This window comes from Paroedura picta, chromosome 12 (assembly GCF_049243985.1).
Source record: "Paroedura picta isolate Pp20150507F chromosome 12, Ppicta_v3.0, whole genome shotgun sequence".
NCBI classification, from domain to species: Eukaryota; Metazoa; Chordata; class Lepidosauria; order Squamata; family Gekkonidae; genus Paroedura; species Paroedura picta.
The window spans coordinates 52,897,975-52,918,090 of NC_135380.1; the positions used below are offsets into that span (position 1 = coordinate 52,897,975).

The 20,116-nt window shown below is 49.8% G+C and overlaps 1 protein-coding gene and 1 long non-coding RNA gene across 3 annotated transcripts in view; both read left to right on the plus strand.

Moving 5' to 3' along the window:
• Nucleotides 1-20,116, plus strand: part of MED27 (mediator complex subunit 27) — a 397,023-nt gene that overhangs the window by 308,688 nt on the left and 68,219 nt on the right. The window lies entirely within an intron of this gene.
• Nucleotides 797-18,905, plus strand: LOC143821912 (uncharacterized). Its single transcript, XR_013225966.1, has 4 exons — nt 797-1,013; nt 4,216-4,335; nt 16,496-16,577; nt 18,581-18,905. It is a non-coding gene; the product is annotated as an uncharacterized LOC143821912 (long non-coding RNA).

The window sequence follows — 20,116 nt, forward strand, 5'->3', positions numbered from 1 at the left end:
GGAGGGGCTCCTGCCTCTCCCCCAGCCTCTTTTCCCAACCTATAAAGGTCCCAAGACACTATTCACCCCACCTGGGAGGCACAGGAAGCCACTTGGGGCAAATGATTCCTCCTGGAGAAGTTTCAGGTTGGCAAAATGGCGGGAGGGAAGGCAAGAGACCCTCTTCCCCCAAGGCTACAGTCTCCAATCCAAGACCAGGCTCCTGCAGTGCCCCCAAATGGGGTTCCCACAGAGAACTTGCAGCTGGCCTCCTCCTCCAGTCCCTGTGGCAATGCCACGGTAGAGGAAAGGCACAGAACGGCCTTAGTGAATTGCCCTCCTTGATCTCTCCTGAGTTTGGCAGCAGTTAGTCGTTGTGGAGCTCAACTTACAGCCCAGCTGACAGCCGCCCCCCACTCTGTTAGTCCCCTAGGCACTTCCGTGTTCTGAATTGGGGCTTCCTGGCCTACCACGGCTGTCAGGCTTTGGTGCTGCTGTTCAGTCCTGACCGGCTTCAGGAGGGCATTGCATGTGCCCCCTCTAGGCCCACTTCCAGGTCTCCTCTCAGCACAAGGGCTGAGAAGGCAAATGCATGGCTCTTGGGACAATGTCTGCACCTTCTGCAGAACTGCCAGCAACCTGGAGGAGATCTGTGGCAGCCGCGTTACAGTATGGATCAGCCTCCAAAGCCAGAAAGCTTGAAATCCCCACTGGCCTAGAAAGAGCTGTAGGAACTCAAGAGCAGCTGACAAGAATTATTTCTGATGCCACCATGGCATAGGGGCTCCAGAGGACAGATTTGGGGAGAAGGCTTTGCAAGGTCACTTTCTTCCTCAGCCTGAACAACTCTTTGCTCACAGCTCCCTTTCTTCCCCAAGACTGACATCATCAAACCCCAGAGATGCAAATCAGAAACCGGCTGGGGGGCGGGGTAAAAGCTTGCCTTTCCGTTAGCAGCACCACCTTGGTCAAAACAAAGGCAGCGTCTGGCTTTGGCGTCTGCGTTCTTTCCATGAAGGCTCTTTGGGAACAAGGTGACTTTCGACTTAAAGGAAAATAATAATAATAATAAGAAGAAGGGAAACATTCTTGGCATCAATTATTAATGCAGGGAATCTTAGCATCAGCTCTAAAATAGGTGTTTGGCGTGTGACATCTTTCCTTTCCCTTTTCTTTGTTTTCTGAGTGAAGGGCTTTGTGAGTCTGCTTCCGGCAAAGGCATACTGTGTGTGGAGCAGAGGGTGCGCGGGCGGAGGGGCGGCGGGGAGTGGGGAGCCCGTGTGCATCTGGGGGTACAAGGTGCCTCCTGCATTTCAACGGGCGCTCCGTCAAGTGGGGAGTGCGCGGAGGGTTTGAAAGTGCTTTCCTCCAGTGCCTGCCTTGTTCCATCTTTGATTTCTAACTGACAGCAAGCGGAAGGATTGATCTGAGCAAACATAAATAATTCATGAATGGCTTCTTTCTTCTTCTTCTTCTTCTTTTTTTTTGAGCAGCTGTGAATGTTGAAAAGCCAACTTCCGCACAGTGCGTGGACGTTGTTGGCTGGAGGAAAAGATCAGTTAGAGGAGAAAGCTGTATATAGATCAATAAGAGATTTTGGTTTGTTGTCTGGCATAAAGTGATTTCTTATCTCCACCTGGGCCCCCCACTGGAAGAGGTCTTGGCATTCACTGAGTCTTCTTTGGGGCTTTGGGTATGCGGTGGTCCTTCTAGAAAGTATCATGTGTCAGAACGTCACCATGATGAGGCAGCTGCCAACATCATGGTGTCTCTCAGGGAAGGAACTGAAGGTCCCAAGTTAGTTCTCCAGGACTTGGAAAGGCCTTTGCCCAAAGTCTGGGTGGGCTACTGCCGGCCTTGATAGTCTAGAGCAGGGGTAGTCAAACTGCGGCCCTCCAGATGTCCATGGACTACAATTCCCAGGAGCCCCCTGCCAGCGAATGCCATGGACATCTGGAGGGCCGCAGTTTGACTACCCCTGCTCTAGAGATCTGACTCCATTCATCTTTACAAATATAATATGGGCACTGGGTGCCTGTCCCAATGCTCCCAGAGTCCAGATGGGGGTGGGAGGTGAGTCAGCCTCCACTGGGTCCCCTCCAATTCTTGGACAGATGAGGACAACCATTGGCCCAGCATGTATTGGGGAGCAGTGGTCCATATAATAGAGGTAACAAACTATAATAGTGCAACCAGGTCCAGAGCAGAACACTGTTAAAACAAATCTTAAAAATTGCATCGCCAACCGTATCTAGCAGTTGCCAATGTGCCCTTACTCCTGTCCAGGGGAGATGGCTGCAGCAGGGGGCCAATCCAGATGTTTCTCGTTAGGGGCCCCAACCCAATGCCTGGCAGAAGGGCTCTGCTAATGTTAAAACGAACACGGAGTTCCACAGGGCCTGAAAAATGGAGCTCTTCTGCCACGCATTCCGTTGAAGCCAAGAGAGCAGAAGCATCTTAGGAAAACAGTCTCCCTCGTAGCACCCTGGATGTGGCGAGGAATGTTGGGAGAAGCATGAGGAACGAAACAACGAGACCTGGGTGCAGGCCACGCCAGTGGTTGTTTCAAATAATTGAGAGCTTTATTATATGCTTTTAAATTGTTGTACACTACCCCGAGATGACTGTGCTGAAGGGAGCAGTCATAAACCAAATAAATAAGTAACTAAGTAACTTCTGGTGGTGAAATGTGCAGCCGACTTACAGTGACAAGTGATGGTCCGAGGTGGCTGGTCCTGGCCTGCCTCTGTGTTGCCACCCTGGACTTCCTTGTTGCCCCTCCCCCATCCAAATATTGACCCTGCTTAGCTTTTGAGATGGGATGGGATCAGACGATCCTGGACCATCCAGGTGGGGGCTAGAAGCAGCTACTGTGAGTTAGTATGTAGAATTTGGTCAATTTTATGTACAAAGAAGAAGAGCTGGTTTTGTACCCCACTTTTCACTCCCAAAGGAGTCTCAAAGTGGCTTATATTCGCCTTCCCTTTCCTCTCCACATAACAAACACCCTGTGAGGGAGGCGAAGCTGAGAAAGCTCAGAGAGAACTGGGACTGACCCAAGGTTACTCAGCTGGCTTCATGGGGAGGAGGAGCAGGGAATTAAACCTAGTCCTCCAGATTAGAGGCTGCTCCTATTCAGCACTACACCATGCTGTCTCTTGTAATAGAGTGATTTTATCGATTTTGGTGTTTCTATCGGCCATTGTTGTTGTTGTTAAGTACAAATTCGTGTCTGACCCATAGTGACCCCATGGACAATGATCCTCCAGGCCTTCCTGTCCTCTAGCATTCCCCGGAGTCCATTTAAGTTTGCACCTACTGCTTCAGTGACTCCATTCAGCCACCTGTCATCCCCTTCTTCTTTTGCGCTCTATCGCTCCCAGCATTAGGCTCTTCTCCAGAGAGTCCTTCCTTCTCATGAGGTGGCCAAAGTATTTGAGTTTCATCTTCAGGATCTGGCCTTCTAAGGAGCAGTCCGGGCTGATCTCCTCTAGGACTGACCGGTTTGTTCGCCTTGCAGTCCAAGGGACTCGCAAGAGTCTTCTCCAGCACCAGAGTTCAAAAGCCTCAATTCTTTGATGCTCAGCATTCCTTATGGTCCAACTTTCACAGCCATACATTGCAACTGGGAATACCATAGCCTTGACTAAACACACTTTTGTTGGCAGGGTGATGTCTCTGCTTTTTAGGATGCTGTCTAGATTTGCCATAGCTTTCCTCCCCAGGAACAAGCGTCTTTTCATTTCCTTGCTGCAGTCCCCATCTGCAGTGATCTTGGAGCCCAGGAAAATAAAATCTGTCACTACCTCCATTTCTTCCCCATCTATTTGCCAGGTATTGAGAGGGCCGGATGCCATGATCTTTGTTTTCTTGATGTTGAGTTTCAAGCCAACTTTTGCACTCTCCCCCTTCACCCGCATCAACAGGCTCTTTAGTTCCTCTTCACTTTCTGCCATTACAGTGGTATCATCTGCATATCTGAGGTTGTTAATATTTCTCCCTGCAATCTTGATCCCAATTTGTGACTCCTCTAATCCCGCCTTTTGCATGATGTGCTCCGCATACAAGTTAAATAGGCAAGGTGACAGTATACAGCCTTGCCGAACTCCTTTCTCAATTTTGAACCAATCAGTGATTCCATGTTCAGTTCTCACTGTTGCTTGTTGCCTTCTTAGCCATAGTGCAGCCATTGTTTTTATCCCTGCTTTCTTATGTCCCCATCTTTGCCCTGCGTAGATTCTTCAGCTGCTCAGTTCTTCAGTGCCGTGTTGCAGCTCCGCCCATAGGCCCACAAACGGACTGAGGCTGGCTTCAAGACAGAGCAGATGGATTGCAGGGAGCACACGCTGGGATCTGGTAAGAAAGAGGAAGTCTCTGCAGGACCTCGGACAGCTCCTGGGAGCATCGGCGTTGCTTGGATGAGGATTCCTGGGAAAGCCTGTCAGCTTTCTCGGGAGGACCTTAGACTCTGGCCGGTTGGCTCTGCTTAGGGGTCTCTTGGTGTTTGTTCCTCTGGCTCAGGCAGTGCTTATAAGGGAACAAAAGACAACAAGGGTTGGCACCTTCAGAATGGTGCCTTCTGACCGTTTCCCAGGCCCAGCCGAAAGGGAAGGAATGTTTATTCCAATCTCTTGAAATCAACGCAAGTTTTACCCTTGACTTTATAGGAAATGAAAATCTGGACGCATTGTTCCCCCTTCTCCGTTGCCTGGCTGGCTTCTCCCCACCTCTCCCTGACGGTGGAATAGTCATGATTCACTGGGTTTTGAGTGAAACCAAGTGGATGCCTACTGGACTGCAGATCTGAAACTTAAACGAGATTACAAGTTCCCGTCTTCAAGAAACGAGGCAGATTTCCAGGTTTTTATTTTGCTTTTAATTTCCCAACTTCTGTGGCTGAGCTTGAAGCTTTGCTTCTTTTCTGATGCAGGTTCTATGAAGATCCCCTGTCCAAGCGGAAAGCTGCTCATTAATGGCAATTGGGGAGGATGTGGGCTAGGGGAGGGGAGGGGAGGGGAGGGGAGGGGGAGGGAGCAGCTCCTTGAGAGAGGACGCGCGTGCTTGGATGAAGGAGGGAGGCGAGGGTTTGGGCAGCTGTCTGTTTCTTTTACCTCCCGCTCATTAGAGCTGGAATTCTAAGCGCAGAGTGGGTCCCATTAACTCAGGGGGAGCTTACTCCTGGGTAAGCATACCTTGGATTATCCTGCAATTTGTGTTTTGTAGAGGGCTGCCAACCAATTAAAGTCTTTTGCTTTAGTGGGTTAATCTGAGCCTGCCTTATACCCATTCAGGCCATGGGCTCATTAAGGTCGGTATGGTCCACTCTGACTGTCAGTAGAAGAAGATCTGTTTTTTTTGGTGCCCCATTTTTTACTACCTGAAGGAGTCTCAAAGTGGTTTCACTTCCTCTCTTAACAACAGGCACACTGGGAGGTAGGTGAGGCTGAGAGAGCTCTGAGAGAACTGTTACTGGCCCAAGATCACCCAGCTGGCAGCAGGTGGAGGAGGAGTGGGTTATCAAAACCAGTCCCTCTGACCTTTTCCTAAACCTACAAATTAAATCACCAATGGGAAAAGTCTGACTTCCATGTTTTACTAACCAAAGGAGTCTCAAAGCAGTTCACAGCCAGCTTCCCTTCCTTCCCCCACAACAGACACCCTGTGAAGTAGGTGGGGCTGTGAGAGCTCTGAGAGAACTGTGACTGACCCAGAGTCACGCAGTGGACTACATGTGGAGGCAGAGTGGGGGATCAAACCCAGGCCTCCAGATTAGAGGCTGCCACTCCTAATCCGATGTTGGCTCTCACAGGCCCTGAGATAGTTTCCTGGCAATGCCAGAAAATGAGCCAGGGACCTTCTAAATTCTTATCCATTTGGATTTTTATCTCCCAGCTGTTGATGGCTTGTTTGTAGTGGTTTGTTTTAGTGATGTTAACTTTGTTTTTAATGGCTTTTTATGTCGTCGTCTTCACTGTAAGCTGCCTAGAGGAACTTAAAGGAGAGGTGCCATACAATATTCTGAATAAATAAATACATGAGTGAGACAATGGTCAGTCTAATTATAAACAAAAGTCATCCCTCCTCTTCAGTAGGAAAAGCTGCAGTGTTTTGCTGGCTGCTTCTTTAAAATATTTATGCACTGCTTTTCTGGCTGATCACAGGCCCCGTCCAAGGTCAGCAACAACTGGGGAAAACAGCACGGTAAACAGAATTGGATATAATCACACTGAAATGCAAAGATGTGTGGGAGGCCACGATGTCCATGAACATTCAACATCCTGTCTCCCCATCTTTTCTTTTGAATTTTGGATGGGCCATTAAAGTACCAGACCGGGGAGGGGGGTTCTTAAGTGCTCCCTGCTTGCGGGGGGGGGGGGCGGGAGGGGGGACCGAAGCAGTTTTCATGGTTAAAACTCTCCTTCTTGCCATCACCGAGTTTCCATTGGCTCTCTTGCAACTGTCTGCCGAAAAGCGTAGACAGCTATGTAGCAAATCGACAAGGGAAAGCTTCGACTATCATTGCTGCCTTTTAAGAGATTATTTTTATGGTGTAGCTTCTTTTCCAAAAAGTTATGAAGATCACACTGTTATAGACAAGAAAAGAAATTACAATAAGTGGGAAAACCTGTGTGTAGAATTATTTCTAAGCAGAGCCAGATAAGGCCTGGATGGAGGTGGGGGTTAAGAAAGAAAAGTGTAGCTGCCAGGACCTGTGCCAGCGTGTGGCTTAGTCAGCGGCGAGGAAAGGACTCGCTGCCCCAATCAGAGGCATGGTGCTCTTGGCCTGGGTGCTTGAGTGCCTGCTTGGTATGGGGGTGAATTGGTCAACAGTGACGGCCTCTCCTCTCGAGAACCAGATTTGATTCCCCACTCCTCCTCCACAAGCAGCCTGTTGGATAACCCTGGGCCAGTCACAAACTCAGCCGTGCCTGAGAACAGGGTGTCTGTTGTAGGGATAGGAAGGTTAAGGCAATTGTCAGCCTCCTTGAGATGCCTTCAGATAGTAAAAAATAGGACACAAAAAATCAGTTCTCCTCCTCCTCCTCCTCCTCCCTTATAAATAACAGCTTAGCCAGAAGCTGTCCATTTTTCCATTAAATCTGCAGGAGGCTAAAGGCCACTTTTGGACAATCTTGGACACCTCAGGGCAGTGGAGAGGGAGACCTCTGTGAATGCTGATGGTCATAGTAGACACTATCCCAGGGAAGTTTTGTTTCCCCATGCACAAGCAGCCAACTTTAATCTCCAGCCCCTCCAGTTGCAGGGAGCTCAAATGGCTGAACCAGGAAGGACCCCATGCTTGAGACCCTCTTGCCAGCCTGGGGTAGGCGGAGAAACAGATGGGCTTGTTTTAAGGTCTCACATTCTCCAGTTTCAGTGAAGTTCAGAGGAACCTTAAAGGCTAACTGGCTTTATTCCAGCAGAGCTGCCATGCCCTGGATAGTCCAGGCATGCAGATGATGGTGAACCACCTCTAAACCTCCCATGTCTGGCTGCCAGATGATCCTGGGATCTCCACACAATAAATAAATCATCCAGAGCATTTATGCTTCATCCCAAAGGAGCTCTGGGTCACCAAATCTCATCTTGAAATAAGCTTTAGAGGGCTGTTTGGCTGTGGTAGATGAATAAGGAGCTGGCTGGAATGCAGCTGGGGAAAGATACAGAAGCTGTGTGGGAAATGGGAATGTAAAGATGATCCCAAGTATGTGCTGCTTGGTGGGGCACAGGCTTCCTTAAGGACTAGCGACATCTGTCCATGCCCACTTGCTCAAATTCTATGCCGCAAAATAAACTACAGGTTCCCAGTAATCCGGAGGAAAAGGAGCCTTATGAACATGAGGACATCAGAGGAGACCTGATTGATCAAACCAGGGAAGGTTCATCTAGCCCAGCCTCCTGCCTCACACAGGGGCCAGCCAGTTCCTCTGCAGGGCCAGCAACAGGGCAGAGAGGCTGAGGCCTTCCTAAGGACATCAGGAGAGCCCTGCTGGGTCAGACCAGGGGTCCCTCCAGTCCAGCCTCCTATCTCACACAGGGGCCAGCCAGTTCCTCTGCAGGGCCAGCAACAGGGCAGAGAGGCTGAGGCCTTCCTAAGGACATCAGGAGAGCCCTGCTGGGTTAGACCAGGGATGGTCCATCCAGTCCAGCCTCCTGCCTCACACAGGGGCCAGCCAGTTCCTCTGCAGGGCCAGCCACAGGGCAGAGAGGCCGAGGCCTTCCCCTGAGAAGACCCTCAGAAGAGCCCTCCTGGGTCAGGCCAGGGAGGGTCCCTCCAGTCCAGCCTCCTGCCTCACACAGGGGCCAGCCAGTTCCTCTGCAGGGCCAGCAACAGGGCAGAGAGGCTGAGGCCTTCCCCCGAGGTTGCCTCCTGGCTCTAGGATAAGAACAGATGAGAAACCATGTTGGATCAGGCCAATGGGGTTCCAGTCCAACACTCTGTGTCACACAGGGGTCCAAACCCAGGTAAGATGAGGTCACCAGCAGGACCAGAAGCCCTCCCAGTATTACCCTCCCCCAAATACAAAAAATACAGAGCATCACTGCCCCAGACATAGGAACAGAAGCCATGTTGGATCAGGCCAATCAACCCTAACAATCAACTCTAACCCACCAAAACCAAAATTCACCCCAATACAACTCTGTAGCTTCATGAAAATTTTGAGTCCAGTAAATATTGTCCATTTCATCTATTACATTTCAACTGTTCATCATAATTCCAAGTCTCACTTTACAACACTAGTTCACATACCTTACAATCTGAAAATTTCCTTAAGTAATTTGCCAGATTAAGCCAAATTGTATTGAAATCTTCAATCTTTTTCTCCCCTTTGATTACTTTAATGGTATTTGTTAACTTTTCCAACATCATAAACTGCCTAATTTTTTATTTGTTAACTTTTCCAACATCATAAACTGCCTAATTTTTTGTCAATTATCTAATGAGATATTATCTGTGTTTTTCCAGTTAGTAGCAATTATCATCCTGGCACCTACAATCACAAAGTTCACCAATATTTTCTGCTTACATTGAGCATTTTCATTGAGAAATAAATTGAAGAGAACAAACTGGACTGAAGGTTCCAACTTCATTTTTATAATTTTACTAATTTCCAAAAAAGAATTATCCCAGAATTTCATTATTGCTGGGCATTCCCGCCACATATGAATAAAAGTTCCCTCCTTTCCTCAGCTTCTCCGTCCCATTAACTGTGATATTTAGGTCTAATTCCCACATTTTTTGATGGTTTGTGATGCAGATTGTTACTGATCTAATAATATCTTATATAATTTCGATATTAGTAGCCCTTCTATTTTATCTACGTTATCAATTAATTTTTCAAAATCCGTTAATTGTCTATCCAGTTGGATTTGAATTTCTTTCTTTTGCAGAAAGGATGAAATTTGAACATCCAGTTACATCCCTCTTTCATGCCTTAATCTCTCGCTCTCTAATAAATTTGTATGTATATTTTTAAGAAAAAGGACTTTACCGAGGTCTCCTATAATGTCTAATCCATAACTTTTAAATGCTAAAAATTTTGGGTGGCAAAAAATAGGTAAAGGTGGGGAGATTGCTACATAAAGGTTTTTCCCCCCATTTTTTCCATACAAGAATCGGGCTATGAAGAGAAAGCAATGAGTTTATGTTTAAATTTTTACCAGCAATCTTGCCAAATAAGACTTGGAAATTTCCCCCAAAGTTTAATTATCCATGATGTGTATCAATCAAGACATATTATTCCTTTCCTATCTCTCTCAGGGGAATTTAACAATACAGACCATCACTGACCCAGACAAACCCAGGTTTGGACCAAAAGCCCTCCCAGTATTACCCTCCTCCAAACACCAAAAATACAGAGCATCACTGCCCCAGACATAGGAACAGAAGAGAAGCCATGTTGGATCAGGCCAATGACCCGCCCAGTCCAACACTCTGTATTACATGGTGGCCAAAACCTAGGTACAATCAGGAAGTCCACCAGAAGGGCCAGAAGCTCTCCCAGTATTACCCTCCCCCTAGCACCAATGGACCGCCCGGAGGTCGTGCCCCACAGAGGCTCCCTGCAAGTACATGGCTTCAGCGAGGAGCGGGTCAAAGCTGAACTTAAATGTCTCAATGTTTTGCTCTTCGTTAAGTGCGGGGATCTTCGCCATCAAAAAGCGCAAGTCCAGCATGTATTCGGACACCAGGCGTCCCTTCTGTTTGAGCCAGCCTAGGGCATCCCGGGAGATGCGCTCACAGAACGCATCCAATTGAGTGGCAGCAGGGGCCTGGTTCTCATGTTGGTCAATCCACTAGTCCTTGGTGCGTCCCTCCAAGTTGCACCCCAGAATGCACACCAAATCGGCTTTCAGACCAAAGGCCTTGGCCCAATCCGCCAAAAAGCCTTCCACCATGAGCAAAAAATAGGTCAAGCCGTCTGAATCCCGGAGCAGCCGGGTGGGCGAGTCCCTCCCTTTCAACCTGCAGGACCCCTGCCGGGGCAGTCTGCGGTCCTTCGCTATCCACCCGTATCCGGTTGCTCGGACTTCTCCAGTTCCAATCGATTCTCCCCAATGGCAGGTGGGCTGATAGGTCCCACAACCCCTCTGGGTGGTTGGCAAATAGCAGGGACAAACGTGGCCCTGCCAGCTCGAAGGGAGCCATCCATGGTTGGTCGGGGGGTGAGAGCAAGTCGCCCTCAGTGGCCCCCTTGGCCCCAGTCAGGGTGTGAACCACCAATCTCGGTGGGACCTTCGGTGCACCACCTTCCTGCAGTCGATCAGGGAGATCCTTCCCTGAGTCCTCTCCCGCCGCTGCTGCCATGGTCGGGTGAGGTGTTTGGTACCGAGGATTAACAGGAGGATGATGTTCTCTGCCAGCTTGTCAGGAATCAGGCTAGTATTAGCGAGCACAGTCTGTGATAAAGGAACTTCCAGGATCCCAGGCAGAGTAGATCCAAAAGAAAGGCTTTATTGAACAGAGCAGTTACAACAGCTAACGTGGGCCAAGAATCATTGAGCAATCGCCTTGACAGAGACAAAGATACAATGGACATTGGGGTGTACTTATAGGGGGGACCAAGCATGGGAGGGGGTATGAGGGACCAGAATGGCGGGAAAGGTACATTTGCAAAAAAGTTTTAAAAGTTCCCAACTGAGCCAGATGGCCTAGCTTTGATCTAAACTAACACGTCTGTTGAGACTCCAGCAAGACAAGCAAGGTCACTAAAAGCGGGAGAGATAAGAATGCCCCGCTGAGGGTAGCTTTGGTATGTAGAGGCAGTCAAGAATGAACACAAATATTTATGGATTTATGACAACCGGTCTTCTCCAAGTGAGAATGCAACAGGAGGTGGGGACATGAACCAGGGTTCATGACACAGGGCCAGAAGCCCTCACAGTATTACCCTCCCCCAAGCACCAAAAATACAGAGCATCACTGCCCCAGACATAGAACAGAAGAGAAGCCACTTTGGATCAGGCCAATGACCCACCCAGTCCAACATCTGTATGACACGGTGGCCAAAGCCCAGGTACAATGAGGAGGTCCACTAGCAGGGCCAGAAGCCCTCCCAGTATTACACTCCCCCTAGCACCAAAAATACCGAGGCCCATTCTGCATCAATGTGGCAAATTGGTTTCGGAAAGAAAAAACGCAATTTTAAATAGTGGAATTCGTCATTATGCATACCTGCCTTTGTAGTGGAATCCAGTTGCGTTTCAATCATTTCCCACAGGTTTCCGGTCTCGGCAAAAATCGCTAGGAAGGAAGCAATATTTGCCAAGCTTTGTCCCGCCCCTGGCCGTCAATCAAACGAGCAGCCAATCGGCGGCCGTTATCATGCTCCCGAAACCCCCCTTTCCCTTTAAAGTAAAGGTAAAGGTATCCCCTGTGCAAGCACCGAGTCATGTCTGACCCTTGGGGTGACGCCCTCTAGCGTTTTCATGGCAGACTCAATACGGGGTGGTTTGCCAGTGCCTTCCCCAGTCATTACCGTTTACCCCCCAGCAAGAGCAAGCTGGGTCCTCATTTTACTGACCTCAGAAGGATGGAAGGCTGAGTCAACCCTGAGCCAGCTGCTGGGATCGAACTCATAGAATCATAGAATCATAGAGTTGGAAGGGGCCATACAGGTCATCTAGTCCAACCCCCTGCTCTACGTTGTGGCAGATTGTGTACGACGTTGTGCAACTCCCAGCCTCATGGGCAGAGCTTTCAGATTGCATGACTGCTGTCTTACCACTCTGCGCCCAAGAGGCTTTTCTTTCCCTTTAAGGCAGGTAAAAAAAAAAAAACACGCGTTGCAACAAATCTGCGTTGATTTGTTGCAACGGAGAGACCCTAGCTGGCAGGTGGCGTGTGAGCTGCCGTTTCATCGTTGCCATGCTCCCCCCGAGTGAAACACCCCCCCCCCCGTGCACGGGCGTGATTTTCGGCTGAAAGGGAACCAGCAAACGGGGCTGTGTGGTGCTTGGTGACTTAAAACAGCTCTGTGGAGGGACTGCAGCCGGGGAAGCCTCGCTGGGTGAATGAAGGCTCGCCGGTTCGTTGCTCTCCGCTCGCTCCAAGAAAAAAAATCGCGATCGCTTCGCCAGAAGATCAGAGGAGAGAGCCAGTGGGAGGGACTTTGCTGAAACCGCAACAATGGTAACGTACAGAACTTTTTCGCTAGTGGTGCAGATTGGTTGCAAGAGTGTAGCGCTTTCCAGAGGGTGAATCCACTTTTGGGGATTTCCCTGGAAGCGCTACAACAAAGCGCTTTTTGCTGATCGGTTTCAGGAGTGTGGCAGATTGTGTCGGACATTGTGCATAACTGCATTTTAGTAGCGATTACAATTTGCCACACTCCTGCTACAATGAATCTGTGCGGAATGGGCCTGAGCATCACTTCCCCAGACATAGAACAGAAGAGAAGCCACTTTGGATCAGGCCAATGACCCACCCAGTCCAACACTCTGTATGACACGGTGGCCAAAGCCCAAGGGCCACCAGGGGGACCAGAACTCCAGAAGTCCTGAAGCTCCAAGATGACAGGCCTTCCATGTCCCAGTCAGAGTGTTCCCTCTGCCCCTTGTGGCTAAGGGCCACTGGTCGACTTCTGCTCCAGAAGTTTATCCAGTCCCCTCTGGAAGCTGTCTGTGCTTGTGGCCGCCGCCCCTTCCCATGAGTCCCCCAAGTTAATTTCCCTGGCTTAGTGCCTCCAGATGCGGAGGTTCCCCTCAGCCACTGTGGCTCGTAGCCACTGGTAGATTTAGTCTCTATGAAGGGTGGGGAGAAGCATGGACCAAAAAGTATGCTGCTAACCCAGCTGTCTCCTCACAGGGCTCGCTGAGAGTCAGTGCGTTGTCATGGTTAAGAGTGGAATTACAATACAAAAAAAGAAAGGTTCACAATGAAAAATCAACAAAAGAAAACAGGGAACCTTTCCAAGGCAATATGTTTGTAACCAGGTTGTTCCTTCTGGTATATAAAAGGATGGTAAAAGAAATTGAAGTGAAATTCATTGTATACATTATTACAAACACATTGCCTTGGAATGGTTAAGAGTGGAAGCCTCAGCCTCCCATCTGGAGAACCCAGTTGGATTCCCCACTCCTCTATATGTGGCCCGATGGTGATCTTGGGCCAGTTCCAGTTCTCACAGAGCTCTCTCAGCCTCACCCACCTCACAAGGTATCTGATGTGGGGAAAAGGTGTTTGTAAGCCACATTGAGTGACATGAAGACCGCTAACTGACCTTGGGCCAGTCCCAGTTCTCTCAGAGCTCTCTGAGCCCCATCTGCCTCTCAGAGTATCTGTTGTGGGGAGAGGAAGGGAAAGGTGTTTGTAAGCCACTTTGAGAATCCCTTGTGTCATCAAAAGGGAGCCAGATTGGTGAGAGAGACATCTTGATTATGAGTCCCGACTTCTAATCTGGCGAGCCGAGTTTGATTCCCCGCTCCGCCACATGCAACCAGCTGATCTTGGGCTCGCCACAGCACTGATAGAGCTGTTCTGATGGAGCAGTAATCTCAGGGCTCTCTCAGCCTCTCCTCCCTCACAGGGTGTCTGTGGTGGGGAGAGGAAAGGGAAGGGGATTGGAAGCCTCTTTGAGGCTCCTTCGGGTAGAGAAAAACAGCATATAAGAACCAACTCTTCTTCTTCTTCAGTAATATCAGGGGTCTCTCAGCCTCCCCTCCCTCACAGGGTGTCTGTGGTGGGGAGAGGAAAGGGGAGGCAATTGGAAGCCGCTTTGAGCCTCCTTCGGGCAGACCAAAGGCAGCATATAAGAACCAACTCTTCTGCTGCTTCCAAAGCAGGGTACACAGTTCAGCTGTTCTCCTCTTCTGCTTGCTGTCTCTAGAACCAGCCTTTGATTCATTCTTTTTTCGGGAGTCTCCGCCCCACTTGCTGTGTGCCTTTACTTGCTGGTCCTGAAAGGCTTCCACATCAAACTGCCCATCAGAGAGCCTCAATGCTGACCATCAGGGAAATAGCCCTTCTCCAGACGTTTGGCCAGCCAGCCTTAAGAACAGCAAGAAGGAACCGGGAGGCCTTGAATTGGGCTGTCAGAAAGTCCCACGGGCAGCAAGACCCTCCCAGAGACTCTTTTCCTGGCAGCCCTCCCCTCCAGAACACGGATTTTTGTGGCAGCTGATTATGTCATGTCAGCCATTTTATTTTCTAAAAGCTGCTAGCCACTGTGGTCACAGGTGTATACGGGACAGGCCCGGGTACGATGATTTAAAAAAAGACAGGTGTGCATTTTAAGTGCCATCAGGTCCCTCCTGACCTGTGGCAATGGTGGCCACCTGCTCCTTGACCCCTCCCCCCCTAAGGGAAGGAGGCTGGCCTCATGCAGGGCTGTCTGGGCTGAGCCTCCTCCCCAGGTCTGCACTGTGCCCCTTTCCAGGGAGCTGATGGGGGAGGGGCATCGTTTGGGTTCCTCAAGGGGGGCAGCTCTCCCTTGTCCCCAGTGGTCTGGGAAGAAACCAAGGCTATGCGGAGAAGCCCTGCTGTTTGGGCAAATGGGGAACACCGCCTCCTAGAGAGCTAGTGCGGTGTCGGACGTGGTTAAGAGCAGTGGAATCTGATCTGGAGAACTGGGTTTGATTCCCTATTCCTCCTCCATGTGCAGCCAGCTGGGTGACCTTGGGCCACTCACGGTTCTCTTAGTGCCATTCTCTCAGAGCAGTTCCCTTAGAGCTCTCTCAGCCCCACCTACCTTTCATGATGTCTGTTGTGGAGAAAGGGAGGGAAAGGTGTTTGTCAGCTGCATGGAGACTCCTTCAGGGAGTGAACTAGTTCCTCCTCCTCCTTCTATTTATTTATTATTCCTGGAAGGCTCAGGGCGACTTACAGATTGAAATCATAAAATACATTATTGTCATTCATAAAATTGGTAAAGCATTACAATGATAATTGCAATAAATCCATTTGCCACATCCTTCACCCCCTTCCGGGGGTGAAAGGAGGAGCCCACTGATCATCCCACAGTTGCTCTGATCGGGGGGGGGGGGGTCTTGGTTAGGGAGGCCTCCAATTTTTACTCTCCTTCTTCCTTAAAAGGCGGTGGGGGGAATAGAATGTGTTTTTTTCTTTTCTAAGTTTGGGCTCCGGATTTGGAAAGGAGCCAAACGTCACAGTCTGGCGAGGTCTGCTATTGAGCAGATGGAGACCCTACAGGAGGCTCGTGATGCAGCGTCCTAAAAAAGAAAGGGAAGAGGGAGGGTGCGCAGCATCCAGTCTGTTAGGCAGCCGCCGAAAGGCGCTTCACAGGGGGACCAACGTTGAATGGCGGTTCTGCTGGCTTTAGGACGGGGGTAGCCAAACTGTGGCTTTCCAGACGTCCATGGACTACAATTCCCAGGGGCTCATGGGAATTGTAGTCCATGGACCCCTGCTTTAGGGTGACCACTGCCAGATGTGATGGACGATGGAGCTCTTGAACCTTTCTTGTGATATGAAAGAGGGATTTGGGCCAAGGGCAAGGGGTTTACAGAAAGGACAAGCTACGTTGATTGGGTCACCAACTGTATTTGTCAGCTTGTTATTTCTGTAAGACTCTTGTATGTGGTAAACATCTCCAGTCTGCTGTGCTGTAATCCATGATCCAGTCTCTACGTCCAGATGTGGTCTCGTAATTCTCATTGTGTGGTCTGATGAGGTGTGTTGTGCAAAAGGTGACCCCTTGAACAAAACTTGGTCTTAAAGTTGGTCTTAAAGGTGCCATTAAACTTCATTCCCCTTGGAAAACAGTCATCTCCAAACGTCACTGTCAGTGAGAACGCAGGGAGAGAAGTTTTGTATCCCTTGTGTAGTCAGTTTTCCATGCTGCTGTTTGGGGTTGCACTCACCACCCTCTGTCACATTTCCAAAGGCATCCTCAGGAGCAGAATATTTGGTCTAGAGTTTAGCTTTCTAGTTGGTGAGTTGTCATAAAAGGAAGGGTGTCTATTCAAACCCTATCCAGCTAATCAGTAAGGAGAGCTTGTTAAAACTGCCCTTCAAGTGAAGATGCCCTTTTAAGTCCATCTCTCTGCCCACCAGCTGTCTCCCTGGCCAGCCACAATGAATCCCAGCAGAGGCCAAGTACCAGGAAGAGGTCAGCGGCAGTCCCCGAGGTAGCCAGGTAAGTCGCCCCAAAGTAAGTCGCCACAAGTCAGTCAGCAGATGGAATGCTGTGCAACCACCTTCCAGTTTCCCCCTGGCCTGGAATGGTCCACCTTAGCCTGGCCTTGCCACATCTTGGAAGCTAAGCTGGGTTGACCCTGGTGAGCACCTGGGTGGGAGACCCAGGGGAGGGTCAGGCCTTCAGGCCCAGCCCCAGGACAGTGGAGAGTGCCCTTTCCATTCTCTACACAGAGCCACGGCTGCCTTGGGCACGGGCAATGTGGAATCGAGTCTCCTGCCCTTGAGCTGCCCCTGGGCCTACAGGTCTGCTTCTCCCCCTGGCAGGGCTGAGTTACGTCATTCGTTTTTGAACAGAGGGTGATTCCGGGAGCCCTCATCTGAAGGTGGGGCCAGCCCTTTCATAGTGCCTCCTGGCTCCTTCCTTTATTTATTTTATCTATATACCGCCCAGAGCCTCTTGTGGCGTAGAGTGGTAAGGCAGCCGTCTGACAGCTTTGCCCATGAGGCTGGGAGTTCAATCCCAGCAGCCGGCTCAAGGTTGACTCAGTCTTCCATCCTTCCGAGGTCGGTAAAATGAGGACCCAGCTTGCTGGGGGGTAAACGGTAATGACTGGGGAAGGCACTGGCAAACCACCCCGTATTGAGTCTGCCATGAAAACACTAGAGGGCGTCACCCCAAGGGTCAGACATGACTCGGTGCTTGCACAGGGGATACCTTTACCTTTATATACCGCCCTCCTTGAAGGCTCAGGGCAGTTTACACGTAACGGGAACAATACAATTAACTCAGTTTGTAGTAATGTTGTAAGAACAGTAACAATAACAACAATATATTGAGAAGAAGAAGAAACATTGTAGAACGGTCGAATACTAGAAACACAGATCATCTTGTCCTGAGGCCCAGTGGTTTGGGCAGAGAGAAAGAGGCTGGGGGGCCAATGGGAAGGGGTGCTTTGGATCGACCTCAGCCGCATGCCTGGCAGAGGAGCTCCCTTTGGCCACACTGGGAAAAGCTGGTGTGGATCCATCGCTTCCCCAGTACAGGAAGAAGCCTGGGGTTGAGGGGGGGGGGCTTTTCAGTGGAGAAGCAGAGTGAAAATGTTCAGCAGCTCTTCCTGCTGCCCCCTCCCTGGTCCAAATGAACAGCAGATTGTGCTTTCTGTAGAGTCATGTCTTTCTGATGTAGTAAGGCCACATCTGGGGTATAGGGTTTCAAATGGGAGGATCACAGGGCAGAATGCTCTGCCTTACCTCCTACTACTCCAGTGGCAAGCTAGGGTTTAACCCAGCATCTTCCCTGGCAGGGATTCCCACTCCCTCCCCACGTGGAGCATTCAATCCTGCAAGCTAGCTGAGGCCAGGCCCAGCCTAACCACCTGGCTTTTGCCTTGCTTAGCAAGTGCTTAGCATTCATCTCCCCCCCCCCTCTATTTGCCCCCCCTCCACTGCATACTGGTGCTCGTCCTCTGACCCATAGGAGGGGGTATCACTGCTCCTCCATCACCAGGACGGGATATTATGTGCTCACGTCCACGTCTTGCTGGTTTCATAGAATCATAGAATCAGAAGGGATCTCATGGGTCATCTAGTCCAACCTCCTGCACCAAAGATGGAGAACCCACCACCTCCCAAGCAAGCCTGTTCCACTGAGAAACTGCTCTAACTGTCAGAAACGTCTTCCAGATGTTTAGATGGAATTTCTTTTGAATTAATTTCATCCCATCCCATTGATGTTCAACTGCTGTTCTGGAGGCAAGCAGGGAGGAAGTGTGCTCTAAAAACAGGTCACCCCTTGTCGAGCCAATCAGGACACTGGAGGAGATAAATTGAAAACCCTCAGAAAGTTCCTAGTCAAACAATGCTAAACACACATCTCCTCCAATGCCCCCTGCAGGACACCCTTGATATCATGCTCAATTATGTACCCTGCAGATTGTGCATATTTCAACATTTTGAACCACCCCTTCCAGGGTTTTCATGATATCTGGTTTCTTAATACAGGAAATGGCTGTGCGGAGCCTTGCAGGTGCCTTCTGGCCCTGCCCTCCAGGGCCTCCCGGTAAGTGCTGACACGCATCAACGGCAGATATGGCAAAGGCGTCTCCAGGCACCAGCGGAAGCCCCAGTTGCAGGGCTCTGGGCCTGCTGATCATCAGCTCTTCTTTAAACCTCAGTGGACTAATGATGTACGCATTATCGATCTGGCCTTGTTCAGGGAACCGTCTCCTTCCTTCTCCCCCCCCCCCTCCCCTTTACTGATTTTTCCATCTCTCTCTGACGCAGTGCGCCTTTTCATCCATCCAGGTCACTCTTCCCTCCACTTGGGCCGGCCACAGGGTCATTGCTAACGATATGTTAATGAGGACAGGCCAATCAATCCTCCCCCTTAATCAGGCCATCCATCAGCACTGCGGGTGTTTCTGATCTCAGGCCAGGAGCCAAGGGAGGGCGGCTCCTCAAGGCGCTGAGGCCTTCTTTGGGCCAAGGATGTTGAGGGCAAAGGGACTCGCTTGGGAGAGGAAGGGGAGAGGGGGGGGGGGTGGGCTTCAGCACTACTTTGAAAGAGTCCTTTCGCTTTTCTGATCAGATTTGGGAAGGGCAGCGTGGCCTAAAGTCTGGGCTCACACACCACGGCAGCACCCACTTTCCTGACGCCCACCAAGTCTTTTTAGAAGGTGGGTGGGACTTCTCGTGGGCCCCTGGAGATTTGATGCATTGTGCAGATTTTTTAAAATGTTGCTTTGGCAGCTGCTGCCAGCATAGCACAAGGATAACTCCATGATTTCATTGTTAAATTGTCATATGTGGATTAGAGTGTTTGGACTGTTAACTTACCTGATGTTACCAGTCCAGAGTCAACCAGAGAAGGAGGGTCTATAAAATCAAATTTATTATTTTTATTCCCCCTACAGCCATGCCACTGAGAGAGGTTTCAAAGCAATAGACTTCATTAAGTTGTTGACATCCCCCCTCCCCCCCCCAGTGAAAACTGGCATATAAATCATCTTGGCAAAAATCTGTCTCTCTTGATAGAACAGCAAAAAGCAGAGAGACCCCAGGCCAGACAGATTGGGCACAAGAAAGAAAGAAAGAAAGAAAGAAAGAAAGAAAGAAAGAAAGAAAGAAAGAAAGAAAGAAAGAAAGAAAGAAAGAAAGAAAGAAAGAAAGAAAGAAAGAAAGAAAGGAGTTGGTTTTTACACCTTGGTTTTCTCTACCCGAAGGAGTCTCAAAGCAACTTCCAATAGTCTTCCCTTCCTCGCCCCACAACCCTGGTGAGGCTGAGAGAGCTCAGACAGGACTGCTCGGTCAGAACAGCTCTATCTGTGCTGCGGTGAGCCCAAGGCCACCCAGCTGGCTGCATGTGAAGGGGGAGCAGGGAATCAAACCCACCTTGCCAGATTAGAAACCAGCACTCTTAACCACTGTGCCTAAAAGCCAGCTGCTTGCTCCGCATGCCATAAGAAGCTTCCTAGCTGCCTCTTGACTCCTAGATAGTAAAGTGTCTGAGGACACCTGGTTGACCTGGGACTGCGGTTG